This window comes from Papio anubis, chromosome 17, assembly GCF_008728515.1.
Source record: "Papio anubis isolate 15944 chromosome 17, Panubis1.0, whole genome shotgun sequence".
NCBI classification, from domain to species: Eukaryota; Metazoa; Chordata; class Mammalia; order Primates; family Cercopithecidae; genus Papio; species Papio anubis.
In genome coordinates, this window is record NC_044992.1 from 32575533 (window position 1) to 32590419 (window position 14887).

Consider the following 14887-nt stretch of genomic DNA (forward strand, 5'->3'; position numbering starts at 1 on the left):
TGTCTCTACAAAAATATACAAAAAAAGGAAAAAAATTAGCCAGGCATGGTAGCGCACACCTCTAGTCTCAGCTACTTGGGAGGCTGAGGAACAAGAATCTCTTGAACCCAGGAGACAGAGGCTGCAAGACCGTGCCACTGCATTCCAGCTTGAGCGACAGAGTGAGACCCTGTCCCCTCCCTGCTCCCAAAAAGTGTTCACAGTAGTTACTACTGAAAAATGGGATTTAGGATGAACAAGATAATTTTACATTTTTTAAAATTCCCTACTAATCTGAATGTTTTTATAATAAACATGTATAACTTAAGAATAGAAGTAAAAAAAATAAAGATAGATCATATGCAGATAGAATCTGAGTTTTCATTAAACTGTTTATAAGTTCAATATTTGTCTTAAAAAAGTCTCTAAGCCGGGCGTGGTGGCTCACGCCTGTAATCCCAGCACTTTGGGAGGCCGAGGCGGGTGGATCACAAGGTCAGGAGATCGAGACCATGGTGAAACCCCGTCTCTACTAAAAATAGAAAAAATTAGCTGGGCGCAGCGGCGGGCGCCTGTAGTCCCAGCTACTCGGGAGGCTGAGGCAGGAGAATGGCGTGAACCCGGGAGGCAGAGCTTGCAGTGAGCCGAGATTGCGCCACTGCACTCCAGCCTGGGCAACAGAGCAAGACTCCGTCTCAAAAAAAAAAAAAAAAAAAAGTCTCTAAAATTATGCATCATAAGGTTGGATGCAGTGGCTCATGTCTGTAATCCCAGCATTTAGGAGGCCGAGGCAGGTGGCTCACTTGAGATCAGGAGTTCAAGACCAGCTGGCCAACATGGTAAAACCCCATCTCTACTAAAAATGAAAAATTAGCTGGGCTTGGTGGCCCACGCCTGTAATTCCAGCTATTTGGGAGGCTGAGGCAGGAGAATTGGTTGAACCCAGGAGGCGAAGGTTGCAGTGAACCGAGATGGCACCACTGCACTCCAGTCTGGGTGACGGAGCAAGACTCTGTTTCTAAATAAATAAATAAATAAAGTTATGCATCATAAAAGTAACTTTAGGTGTATCAATTAAAGACTTCAGGCTGGGCAGAGTGGCTCACAACTGTAATCCCAGCACTTTGGGAGGCCGAGGCAAGAGGGTCATGTGAGCTCAAGAGTTCAAGGCTAGCCTGGGCAACATAGCAAAATCCTGTCCCTATTAAAAATTTTTTAAAAATCAGCCAGGTGTGGTGCTGCCTGCCTGTAGTCCCAGCTACTCTGGAGGCTGAGGTGGGAGAACTGCTTGCACCTGGTGCCCAAGGCTGCAGTGAGCCATGGTTGCACCACTGCACTCCAACCTGGGCGACAGACCAAGACTCTGTCTCAAAAAAAAAAAAAAAGATTTCATAAACTTGCTGGTTAGACAGTATTAAAATTGTTAAAATTGGCCGGGCGCAATGGCTCACGCCTGTAATCCCAGCACTTTGGGAGGCCGAGGCGGGCGGATCACCTGAGGTCGGAGTTTGAGACCAGCCTGACCAACACGGAGAAACTCCGTCTCTACTAAAAATACAAAATTAGCTGGGCGTGGTGGCACATGCCTGTAATCCCAGCTACTAGGGAGGCTGAGGCAGGAGAATCGCTTGAACCTGGGAGGCGGAAGTTGCGGTGAGCCGAGATCGCACCATTGCACTACAGCCTGGGCAATAAGAGTGAAACTCCGTCTCAAGAAAAATAAATAAATAAATAAATAAAATAAAAATAAAATAAAATTGTTAAAATTCTATCAGTCCAGGAATTTTAAAAATCTTTGACTTTAACAGATTAAAACACAAAAAAGAAATATAAGCAATAAAAATATTAAAATAAAACAATGACGACAACAAAAAAATCCAAGAGTGCTTCCAAGTTTAGCTTGCCTTCCACTCAGGTGGGAGAAAGTTCAAATATTGCTGATCTACACAAAATATCAATAATTAGTATGTTTTCATAACTTACTCGTTTTAATTCATAACTCAATGGGCAATAATAGAAGTTCATTTCCATTAATTGACTATGATTATTTAGCAGTCTGCAGTGCTAGAGAAAATATGAAAATCTAAAGCATATATATATATATGTACAGTTTTTGAGACAGTGTCTTGCTCTGTCACCCAGCTGGAGTTCAGTGGTGTGATCACAGCTTACTGCAGCCTCAACCTCCCAGGCCCAAGCAGTCCTCCCACCTCAGCCTCCCAAAGTGCTATGATTACAGGTATGAGCCGCCATGCCTGGCCAAAAGCATATTTCTTTAAAATGCTACTGCTACGCCGGGTGCAGTGGCTCATGCCTATAATCCCAACACTTTGGGAGGCCGAGAAGGGAGGATCACCTGAGCCCAGGAGTTCCAGACCAGCCTGGGCAACATGGAGAAATCCCATCTCTACAAAACAACAACAACAACAAAAAGCCATAACAAACAAAAATTAGCCAGGCTTAATCTTGAGATGATTTAAAAGTATTATAGGAGGGCTGGCCATAGTGGCTCATGCCTGTAATATAGCCACTGGGGAGGCTGAGTGGAAGATTCCTTGAGCCCAGGAGTTTATGATCAGCCAGGGCAACATAGCGAGACAGTTCCCCCACTCCCCAGAAATAAAAAAACTTACCTGGGCATGGTGGCACACACACCTGTAGTCCTAACTACTCGAGAAGCTGAGGCAGAAGGATCCCTTGCACCCAGGAGTTTAAGGATGGTCCATGCACACACTTCATCTGGGCCTGCAGTGAAATAGGCTGCTCCCTTCCTGACTGACTGGAGGGGCTGGGGGGAATCCCAGCAGGGAGAAAGCAATCCCTTCACCCCAGTTGCCAAACAGAACCTCCCACCCCCTGGATTTTCCTTCTCCCTCCATCTCTGATGGTTCTGGCTTTCCCAAACTGCTTTGGATCTTCTGATTCCTCTTGGGTTGAAGCAGACCAGTATTTTTTTTTAAAAACATCCCCACTCCCCACCTGTTCCTCCCCGTTCCCATGCTGCCAACTTCTTCTTCCTCTTCTTTTATTTTTTTTAGTAGAGACGGGGTTTCATTGTGTTGACCAGGCTGGTCTTTAACTCCTGACCTCAAGTGATCCACCTGCCTCGGCCTCCCAAAGTGCTGGGATTACAGGCATGAGCCACCGCGCCCGGCCTCAGTGTGATGTTTTGATACATGTACTACATGAACATTTTCTTTTTTTTTTTTTTTTGAGACAGTCTTGCTCCATTACCCAGGCTGGAGTGCAGTGGCATGGCCTTGGCTCACTGCAACCTCCACCTCCCAGGTTAAAGTGATTCTCGTGCCTCAGCCTCCTGAGTAGCTGAGATTACAGACATGCACCACCACGCCCGGCTAATTTTTCGTATTTTTAGTAGAGATGGGGTTTCACCATGCTGGCCAGGCTGGTCTCAAACTCCTGGGCTTGTTGTACCACTGAGCCCAGCCACCACACCCAGCCAAAAATATGAGTGGTTTTTGTTTATTGATCTTGTACCCTACAATATTGCTATACTTGTTTATTAGTTCTTATATAATTTTTTATTTTGACAAATAATAATTGTGCTTATTTATGGGGTACAATGTGATTTTTTTTTTTTTTTTTTTGAGACGGAGTCTCATTCTGTCGCCTTGGCTGGAGTCCAGTGGCGCCATCTCAGCTCACTGCAACCTCCACCTCCTGGGTTCAAATGATTCTAGTGCCTTAGCCTCCCAAGTAGCTGGGATTACCGGTGTCTGCCACCACATCCAGCTAATTTTTGCATTTTTAGTAATGATGGAGTTTGACCATGTTGCCTAGGCTGGTCTCAAACTTCTGACCTCAGGTGATCCACCCACCTCGCCCTCCGAAAGTGCTAGGATTACAGGCATGAGCCACCATGCCCAGCCTCAAGGCAATCCTATCAAAACCCCAGTTTTCTTTCTTACAGAAATTATCAAGCTGATCCTAAAATTCAGATTAAAATACAAGAGTTGGCCAGGCATGGTGGCTCATGCCTGTAATCCCAACACTTTGGGAAGCTGAGGTGGGAGAATTGCTTGGGGCCAGGAATTTGGGACCATACTGGGCAACATGGTGAGACTCTCTACCAAAAACTACTATAACAAAATTAGAGTGGTGTGGTGGCTGGTGCCTGTAATCCCACCTATCTGGGAGGCTGAGGTGGGAGGATTGCTTGAGCCCAGGAGGTAGAGGCTGCAGTGAACCACGTTCACACCTCTGCACTTGGGCCTGGGTATCACAGTGAGACCCTGTCTCTAAAAAAAGACAAAAAAGAAACCCAAAAAAACAAAAAAAACAAGGGAACCTAGAGCAACCACTGAAAAAAGTTGTTAAAAAAAGAAGTACAATGAATATGCTAAGAAAAATATGAAATAAATAAAAAGAAAAAAATGAAGTCATATAAAATGGTCAGTTAAAACTACAAAAGGGAGAAAAATAGTGAAAGAAATACAAGGGACACAAAATAGACAAAACAACCCTGAGAAAGAACAAAGTTGAAGGACTGGCACTTCCTGATTTCAAAACAGCACCGTATTAGTCCGTTTTCATACCGCTATAAATAACTTCCTGAGACTAGGTAATTTGTAAAGGAAAGAGGTTTAATTGACTCACAGTTCAGCATGGCTAGGGAGGCCTCAGTAAACTTACAACCAAGGTGAAGGGGAAGCAAGGCACCCTCTTCACAAGGCAGCAGGAAGAAGTGCCAAGAAAAAGGGAAAAGAGCCCCTTATAAAACAATCAGATCTTATGAGAACTCACTGTCACGAGAACAGCATGGGGAACTGCCTCCACGATTCAATTACCTCCACCTGGTCTCTCCCTTGACACATGGGGATTATGGCAATTATGGGGATTACAATTCAAGATAAGATTTGGGTGGGGACACAAAGCCCAACCATATCAAGCACAAAGCTACAGCAATCAAGACAGTGTGGTACTGGTATAAGAACATTCAACATTCATATAGATCAATGCAATACAATTAGAGCTCAGAAATAAACCCTTATGTTCATGGTCAACTGATTTTTGACAAAGATGCCAAGAAAATTCAGTGAGAAAGAGCCTTTCAATATATGGTGCTGGGACATGTGAATTGCAAAAAAATTAATTTGGACTCCTATGTCACACCATACATAAAAATAAACTCAAAATGTAAGAAGTAAAACTATACAACTTACAGAAAAAATATATGTTTAAATTTCTTATTTATTTATTTTTGGAGACAGGGTCCCACTCTGTCACCCAGGCTGGAGTGCAGAGGTGTGAACATGGTCCACTATAGCCTCCACCTCCTGGGCTCAAGCAATCCTCCCACCTCAGCCTCCTGAGTAGCCGGGACCACAGAAATATGCCACCACGCCTGGCTACTTTTTAATCTTTTTTTTTTTTTTTTTTTGAGACAGAGTCTCACTATTTTGCCCAGGCTAATCTTCAACTCCTGGTCTCAAGTCTCAACCTCCCAAAAGTGCTGAGATTACAGGTGTGAGCCACTATGACCCCCCAAAGTAAATTTTCTTGAGTTAGAGAATGGTTTCTTAGATACAACATTAAAAGCACAAGCAACCAAAGAAATAAATAGATAAACTGGTATTCATGAAAACTAAAAATTTTAGTGCTTCAAAAAATACCATCAAGAAAGTGCAAGTACCCACAGAATGAGAGAAAATACTTGCAAATCATATATCTGATATGCGACTTGTATTCAGAATATATTCTACAAAACTCTTACAACCCAATATTAAGATAAAACCCATAATTTAAAAAAAAAGCATCTGAAAAGACATTTTTCAAAAGAAGGTATGCAAATGGACAATGAGCACATGAAAAGATTCTCAATGTCACGAGCCACCAGAGAAATGCAAATCAAAATCATTCCCGCTAGAAAGGCTATAATCAAAAAGATAGATAGCAAGTGTTAGAATGTGGAGAAATCGGCACTCTTATGCACTGCAAGTGGGAATGCTAAATGGTGCAGTCACTTTGGAAAATAGTCTGATAGTTCCTCAAAAGGTTATCATATGACCCAGCAACTTCATTCCTTGTACATATAATCATGAAAAATAAAAACATATATCCACATAAAAACTTGTACATAAATGTTAGTAACAGCATTGTTCTTAACAACACAAGAACAACCTAAATGTCCATCATCTGGTGAATGATTAAACAAAATATAGTATATCCATACGACGGAATATTATTTGACCATAAAAAGGAATGAAGTACTGATACGTTCTGCAACAGGAATAAACCTTGAAAGCATTAAGCTAAGTGAAAAAAGCTGGCCGGGCATGGTGGCTCATGCCTGTAATCCCAGCACTTTGGGAGGCTGAGGCAGGAGGATTGCTTGAGCCCAGGAGTTTTTTGTTTTTGTTTTTGTTTTTTCCTCAAATGTTTTATTAAGTGTAGACGTTTGGAGTACTGTAAAACATGCATTATCTTTCTTCTTCGGTTGTTGAGGTGTGTTAAATTTGAAGAAGATCATATCTCCATCTTCAACAATATAATTTCTGCTTTGTCATCTGTACTTTCCAGCAGCCTTGACTGCATTTTCAGAACCTCCCCATTTAAAATCTTCGTATTTCATTACTTCGGCCACAATGAATCCCTTTTCAAAATCTGTGTGAATATTTCCTGCAGTCTGAGGATCCTTAGTCCCTTTCCTGATGGTCCATGCATGCACTTCATCTGGGCCTGCAGTGAAAATGTATTCTAGTTGGAATGCTGCAAACCCAGCCTTAATGATCTTTGGCAAAGCACTTTGTGTCGTGTTCGATTCCAGTTACTTCTGTCTCTCCTCAGCACTCAATTCTTGCCAAGGCCCCACTAAAAGGAGTGACAAACGCACCTGGGTCATACTTGTCCACCTACTCTTTAATTTCCTTCCTTCCTTCCTCCCTCCCTCCCTCTTTCTTTTCCTTCCTTCCTTCCTTCCTTCTTTGCTCCCTCCTTGTCTCTCTCTCTCTTTCTTTCTTTCGACAGAGTCTTGCTCTGTTGCCCAGGCTGGAGGGCAGTGGTGCAATCTCGGCTCACTGCAACCTCCACCTCCTGGGTTCAAGCAATTCTCCTGCCTCAGCCTCCTGAGTAGCTGGGATTACAGGCATGCGCCACTATGCCCGGCTAATTTTTGTATTTTTGGTAGAGACGGGGTTTCACCATATTGACCAGGCTGGTCTCGAACTCCTGACCTTGTGATCCACCTCGGCCTCCCAAAGATTTTACTTTTTTATCTCCTCCTCTCACAGACACCTTTTCTAGTTTGTCTAGTTTACCAATCATTTCCTCCTCTTTAAGCTGAAGCTCTTCATGTATTATTTCTATATCTCCAATAGGATCTACACTTCCTTCAACATGCATGATATCACCATCTTCAAAAGCACATGTTAGATGAAAGATGCCATCACAGGCATTAATATGGGATTAAAAAAGAAAAAAAAAAAAAGCTTTCCCCAAGCCCTGCGCATTGTGAGCTCCTTTCACAAGGCCAGCAATATCCACTACATTTAGAAAGGCAGGAATTTTGCTTGCTGGTTTGTGGTACTGGCAAAGAAAGTCAAACCTTTCATCTGGCACAGGTACTCTGCTCTCATTAGAAGCAATGGTGCCGAAAGGGAAGTTTTCTGCTGAAGCCTGACTACTGGTTAATACATCGAAGAAAGTAGATTTCCCAACATTTAGCAATCCACCAATACCAATTTTCAGTGGGGTTCCAAATCTTCCAATGATTGGGGGTGGTTTAATTCCATCACCTCCTTCTTTTCAGGGCGTCGTGATTGGCCTTGGCGAAGACAGGGCTCCCAGCGGCTGCGAGAGGAAGGTCCTACCGGCAGCCGGAGGCGGGGAGGAAGGAGAGAATGCAGGCCCAGCACCTCTGCCAAGTACCACGCACTTGGGCGGCGGCGGCAGCGGCAGCGGCAGCGGAACAGGAGGGCCGGGCGCCGAACGGCACCTCGAGCCCAGGAGTTTGAAACTAGCCTGGGCAACATAGCGAGACCCTGTCTCTAAAAAAAAAAAAAAAAAAAAAAAACAGGAAGAAGAAAAGGAAGAAAGAAGAAGAAGAAGCCAGTCACAAAGGCCACATAATTATGATTCCATTTATATGAAATGTCTGCAATAGGCAAGTCCACGGAGACAGAATGTAGATTAGTGATTGCCAGGTCCTGGGGGAATGAAGGAAGGGGGAATGAATGCTAACGGGTATGGAGTTTTTGAGTCTTTTTTTTTTTTTGTAGAGAAGAAAATGTTCTAAATGGACAATGGTAAATATTACACAACTCTGTGAATATACTAAAACCCACCAAATTGTGTACTTTAAAAGGGTGAAGTCTATGCTATGTGAATAATAAAGCTGTTATTTAAAAAACACACTTGGGGTTTGTTGTCTGGTACACAGAGGTGACTTTCAGATTTGTGCTGGTGGCAAGAGGGGAAAACAACTGCAAGGGCAGCAACTGCTGCTAAAGAAACACCAGCAGTTTCTAATTTTACACTGTCCTATATTTTGCTGTGAGTTTCGTAGCTTTCGATAATGCTATACTAGAGGCCAAAACAGAAATGCCTTTTATATTTCATTATAACAGCTAAACTGGGAAATAAACTCACCAATTGCTTTTTTAAAAAGGAAATGAGCTAAAAACAACATAGATGTAAGTGGAGCTTCAATAAACCTTTGCTTAGTAAGATGGATATTTCACAAGAGAGGGAGAGTTTGGTAGTAAAAATAGTTTAAAGTGTTACATTATTTTAAAAAGCATTTTGTTTAATTTACTGTAGATGGCCAAACATCATTTTAAAACATATGGCAAATCTGTTGGGTAGTAAAAAGAAATGACATCTTGTTTCCATTTTCTTATTCTTTCCAGTTTATCTCTTTATTGTAAATCATCTTCCATTGTGGGAGGATATTAAATTTAAATCAAACTGAGGGGGAAAAAGCAGGACTTACGTTCATAAATTCATGTTTCTCTTAGTATTGCTGCCTCTTACAGCCATTTTATGAAGAATACTATGGCCTGAGTAGTTAATATTATTTAAGATTTTTCAAATTGGTCTATTCCTGGATCTAAACAAATTGGAAAATTGGAAGTTTCTTTTCTTTTCTCTCTCTTTTTTAGACAGATTCTCCCTCTGTCGCCCAGGATGGAATGAGGTGGCACAACCTTGCCTCACTGCAACCTGCCACCGCGCCCGGCTAATTTTTTTGTATTTTTAGTAGAGATGGGGTTTCACTGTGTTAGCCAGGATGGTCTCGATCTCCTGACCTCCTGATCCACCCGTCTCGGCCTCCCAAAGTGCTGGGATTACAGGCGTGAGCCACCGTGCCTGGCCCCTTATCCGTGTTTTGATACTACATTGTATAAAACACCAAGTGCTTCCTTTGGACATAAGGTACATCTAAAGTTTATTATAAACTTCTTCTACAAGTAAAGGGGTGACTAATTTGTTTTGGAACCCTCTTTGATCTATGACAAAACTCTCTAGATTTAATGACTGATTTTAAGATTCCAAACAATTTGTCAATCTAAAGTACATTACTGGTTGGATGCAGTGGCTCACGCCTATAATTCCAGCACTTCGGGAGGCTGAGGCAGGTGAATCACCTGAGGTCAGGAGTTCGAGACCAGGCTGGCCAATATGGTGAAACATCATCTCTACTAAAAATACAAAAATTAGCTGGGCGTGGTGGCACATGCCTGTAGTCCCAGCTACAAGGGAGGCTGAGGCAGGAGAATCGCTTGAACCCAGGAGGCAGAGGTTGCAGTGAGTTGAGATGGCGCCACTGCACTCCAGCCTGGACAACAGAGTGAGACTCCATCTCAAAAAAATTTAAAAATAGCTTTCTGCAGCCAGGCATGGTGGCTCACATCTGTAATCCCAGCTTTGGGAGGCCAAGGCAGGCGGATCAGAGAGTTCAGGAGATTGAGACCATCCTGGCCCCAACACAGTGAAACCCCATCTCTACTAAAAAAAATACATATATATATATATATATATATACACACACACACAAAAAAATTAACTCGGGGCAGGGTGCCGGCGCCTATGTTACCAGCTACTCAGGAGGCTGAGGCAGGAGAATAGGCGTGAACCGGGGCCCGGGCTTGCAGTGAGCCAAAGATCGCGCCACTGCTCTCCAGCCCCTCTGGGCAACAGAGACTCTGTCTCAAAAAAAAAATAGCTTTCTGCCTGTGGACACTGCGGGAAGCATGGGTTAAAGTCTCTCTTTCTGCTTGCCATCATGTGGCAAGTCAGAGTCTCCTAAAGAGCCCGGAACAACTTCAGAGCTCTTCATTGGGGGTGAGCTTTGAAACAACTGATGAGAGCCTGAGAACCATTTTGAGCAATGAGAATGCTCACGGACTGTGTGGTCATGAGACATCCAAACACCAAGTGCTCCAAGGGCTGTGGGTTTGTCACATATGCCACTGTGGAGGAGGTGAATGCAGCCATGAATGAAAGGCCACACAAGGTGGATGGAAGAGTTGTGGAAACAAAGAGAGCTGTCTCAAGAGAAGATTCTCAAAGACCAGGTGCCCCCTTAACTGTGAAAAAGATATTTGTTGGTGGCACTAAAGACATTGAAGAACATCACCTAAGAGATTCTTTTTTTTTTTCAGATGGAGTCTTGCTCTGTTGCCAGGCTGGAGTGCAGTGCTGCGATCTTGGCTCACTGCAACCTCTGCCTCCTGGGTTCAAGCGATTCTCCTGCCTCAGTATCCCAAGTAGCTGGGACTACAGGCACATACCACCACATCCAGCTAATTTTTGTATTTTTATTAGAGACAGGGTTTCACCATGTTGGCCAGGATGGTCTCGATCTCTTGACCTCATGATCCACCCGCCTCAGCCTCCCAAAGTGCTGAGATTACAGGCATGAGCCACTACGCCCGGCCAAGAGATTATTTTGAACAGTACGAAAAAATTAAAGTGACTGAAATCATGACTGACTGAGGCAGTGGCCAGAAAAGGGGCTTTGCCCCTGTAACCTTTGATAACCATGACTCCGTGGATTAGATTGTCATTCAGAAATACCATGCTATGAATGGCCACAATTGTGAAGTTAGGAAAGCCCTGTCAAAGCAAGAGATGGCTAGTGCTTCATTCAGTCAAAGAGGTCAAAGTTGTTCTGAAAACTTTGGTGGTGGTTGTGAAAGTGGTTTCAGAGGGAATGACAACTTTGGTCGTGGAGGAAACTTCAGTGACCATGGTGGCTTTGGTGGCAGCTCTGGTGGTGGTGGATATGGTGGCAGTGGGAATGGCTATAATGGATTGGTAATGATGGAAGCAATTTTGGAGGTGTTGGAAGCTACAATTATTTTGGCAATTAAAACAATCAGTCTTCAAATTTGGGACCGATGAAGGGAGGAAACTTTGGAGGCAGAAGCTCTGGCCCCAATGGTGGTGGAGGCCAATACTTTGACAAACCATGAAACTAAGGTGGCTATGGAGGTTCCAGTAGCAGAAGTAGCTATGGCAGTGGCAGAAGATTTTAATTAGGAAACAAAGCTTAGCAGGAGAAGAGAGCCAGAGAAGTGACAGGGAAGCTACAGGTTACAACAGATTTGTGAACTCAGCCAAGCACAGTGGTGGCAGGGCATAACTGCTACAAAGAAGACATGTTTTAGAAAAATACTCATGTGTATGGGCAAAAAACTCAAGGACTGTATTTGTGACTAACTGTATAACAGGTTATTAGTTTCTCTTCTGTGGAAAGTGTAAAGCATTCCAACAAAGGGTTCTAATGTAGTTTGTTTTTTTTTTTTTTTTTTTGCACCCATGCTGTTCATCGCTAAATGTAATAGTCTGATCGTGATGCTAAATGTCTTTTTTTTTTTTTTTGAGATAGAATCTTGCTCTGTCACCCAGGCTGGAGTGCAGTGGCGCAATCTCGGCTCACTGCAACCTCCACCTCCTGGGTTCAAGCGATTCTTCTGCCTCAGCCTACCAAGTAGCTGGGACTACAGGGGCACACCACCATGCCCAGCCAATTTTTGTATTTTTAGTAGAGACGGGGTTTCACTATACTGGCCAGGCTGGTCTCGAACTCCTAACCTGGTGATCCACCTGCCTCGGCCTCCCAAAGTGCTGGGATTACAGGTGTGAGCCACCACACCCAGCCATAAATGTCTTTTTAAAAAAATAATAATGACAATTTTAAAAAAATAAAGTACACTACTTTAGGATCAAATGTGGATATATTCAAAACAATGTACTGAAAATGGGTCTTTATTTTCCAGTGTCAGGCCTCTGAGCCCAAGCTAAGTCATCATATCCCCAGTGACCTGCACATATACATCCAGAGGGCCTGAAGCAACTGAAGATCCACAGAAGTGAAAATAGCTTAACTGATCCACAGAAGTGAAAATAGCTTAACATGTTGAACCCCATCTCTACTAAAAAAAAAAACAAAAAAAACCCCCCAAATTAGCCAGGTACGGTGGCAGGCACCTGTAATCCCAGTTACTCAAGAGGCTGAGGCAGGAGAATTATTTGAACCAGGGAGGTGAAGGTTGCAGTGAGCCGAGGTCGTGCCACTGCACTTCAGCCTGGGTGACAGAGCAAGACTCTGTCTCAAAAAAAAAAAAAAAAAAAAAGCCAAAACACCAGTGGGCTATTTGTTAACTTCACAGTGGCTCTCCTTTGTCATTCTCCTGTTGCCTATTATTATTGAATCCAAAGTCTAGGTCCTCTTTTTACCTGCTTCTTAGCTAATCATTATATTCCTACACAAATCATTAAGATAAAATTTTCTTAAGTTAAAAACTTGTCTCTTATGCAAATATAAACAGAAAATAAGTCAGGCCAGGTGCAATGACTCACATCTGTAATCCCAGCACTTTGGGAGCCCAAGGCCAAAGGATCTCAGGAGTTTGAGACCACCCTGGCCAACATGGTTAAACTCCCGTCTCTACTAAAAATACAAAAATTAGCTGGGCGTGGTGGTGCACGCCTGTAATCCCAGCTACTTGGGAAGCTGAAGCAGGAGGATCACTTGAACTGGGGAGGCGGAGGTTGCAGTGAGCTACAGTCGCACCGCTACACTTCAGCCTGGGTGACAGAGCGAGACTCCGTCTCAAAAAAAAAAAAGAAAATCAAATTACGATGCACACACCTACATAATCAGATAATTCCCAGAGGGTCTAAACAACATCCTGCATTCCATGGAAAAGACTCAGTCATCTCTTCTGCTCATTTCCAAATTTTGAATATTATTTTCTTAATATTATTTTAAACTTTCATTACTATTATTATTATTTTGAGACAGGATCTCACTCTGTTGCCCAGGCTGGAGTGCAGTGGCATGATCATGGCTCACTGCAGACTCAACCTCCAGGGCTCAAATGATCCTCCCACCTCAGCCTCCAAAGTAGCTGGCACCACAGGCATGCACCACCATGCCTGGCTAATTTTTGATTTTTGTAGCTCAGGGTCTCCCTGTGTTGCCCAGGCTGGTCTCAAACTCCTGGGCTCACGTGATCCTCCTGCCTTGGCCTCCCAAAGTTCTAGGATTACAGGCGGGAGCCACAGCATGTGGCCAATTTTCTTAATATTCTTCACCCAGATAGGAAAATTTTACTTTCTCTTTTTCTTTGTACCAGTCTCTCTTTCCTCAGAGAATGTTTCTTCCTCTCTTCCTGCCCAGGTGTGTCCCTTATTTTCTTTACATCTGGCCCCAGCTTGCTTCCTTTTAACACAAATTTCTGTTTCCTTCCTCTTTCATCCTTACATGAAACAGCTGATGGCTCAGGTATGCATTCCTGAAACATTTGAGGAGTAACTCGGAGTGTTAATTTTTCTTTTCTTTTCTTTTTTTCTTTGAGATGGAGTCTCGCTCTGTTGCCCAGGCTGGAGTGCAGTGGCATGATCTCTGCTCACTGCAACCTCTGCCTCCCGGATCGAAGTGATTCTCCTGTCTCAGCCTCCCAAGCAGCTGGGATTACAGGCGCCTGGCACTCTGCCCAGCTAATTTTTGTGTTTTTGGTAGACGGGGTTACATCATGTTGGCCAGCCTGGTTTTGAACTCCTGACCTCCTAAATCCACCTGTCTTGGCCTCCCAAAGTGCTGGGATTACAGGTGTGAGCCACCGCGCCCGGCCTGGAGTGTTAATTTTTCATTTAGCGGATAATAAAATGGTATTATTTTTATTAAAAATGGCCTTCATTAGTTTGGCTTTTTTCCCCCAGTTCTCATTTGGTTTAAATGGTTTGGCATACTTGTGTTATATTCCTAGTTTCGTTCTAACTTCCATGAGGGGAGAAAATAACATTTTTTTTTTTTTTTTTGAGATGGAGTTTTCGCTTTTGTCGCCCAGGCTGGAGTGCAGTGATGCATATGTTGTTTCACATGTTCATGTGAAGAGACCACCAAACAGGCTTTGTGTGAGCAACATGGCTGTTTATTTCACCTGGGTGCAGGCGGGCTGAGTCCAAAAAGAGAGTCAGCATGGGGGGTGGGATTATCATTAGTTCTTACAGGTTTTGGGATAGGCGGTGGAGTTAAGAGCAATGTTTTGGGGGCAGGGGGTGGATCTCACAAAGTACATTCTCAAGGGTGGGGAGAATTACAAAGAAGCTTCTTAAGGGTAGGGGAGATTACAAAGTACATTGATCAGTTAGGGTGGGGTAGAAACAAATCACAATGGTGGAATGTCATCCCAAAGTGCTGAGATTACAGGTATAAGCCACCGCACTGCGCCACAAATAGCCCTTTGTATCCATGGGTTTCACATCTGTGGTTTCTGCATCTGTAGATTCAGCCAACCAAGGACTAAAAATATTTAGGGGCAGGCCTGGCATGGTGACTCACTTTGGGAGGCTGAGGTGAGCGGATCACTTGAGGTCAGGAGTTTGAGACCAGCCTGGCCAATATAGTGAAACCCAGTCTCTACTAAAAATACAAAAA

At 43.5% G+C, this 14887-nt stretch overlaps 2 pseudogenes; one reads left to right on the forward strand and one right to left on the reverse strand.

The window, feature by feature from the left end:
• Nucleotides 1–7133: 7133 nt before the first annotated feature.
• LOC100997313 lies at nt 7134–8626 on the reverse strand (annotated as a pseudogene).
• Nucleotides 8627–8665: 39 nt separating this feature from the next.
• LOC110741617 lies at nt 8666–11735 on the forward strand (annotated as a pseudogene).
• The last annotated feature ends 3152 nt before the right edge of the window (nt 11736–14887 follow it).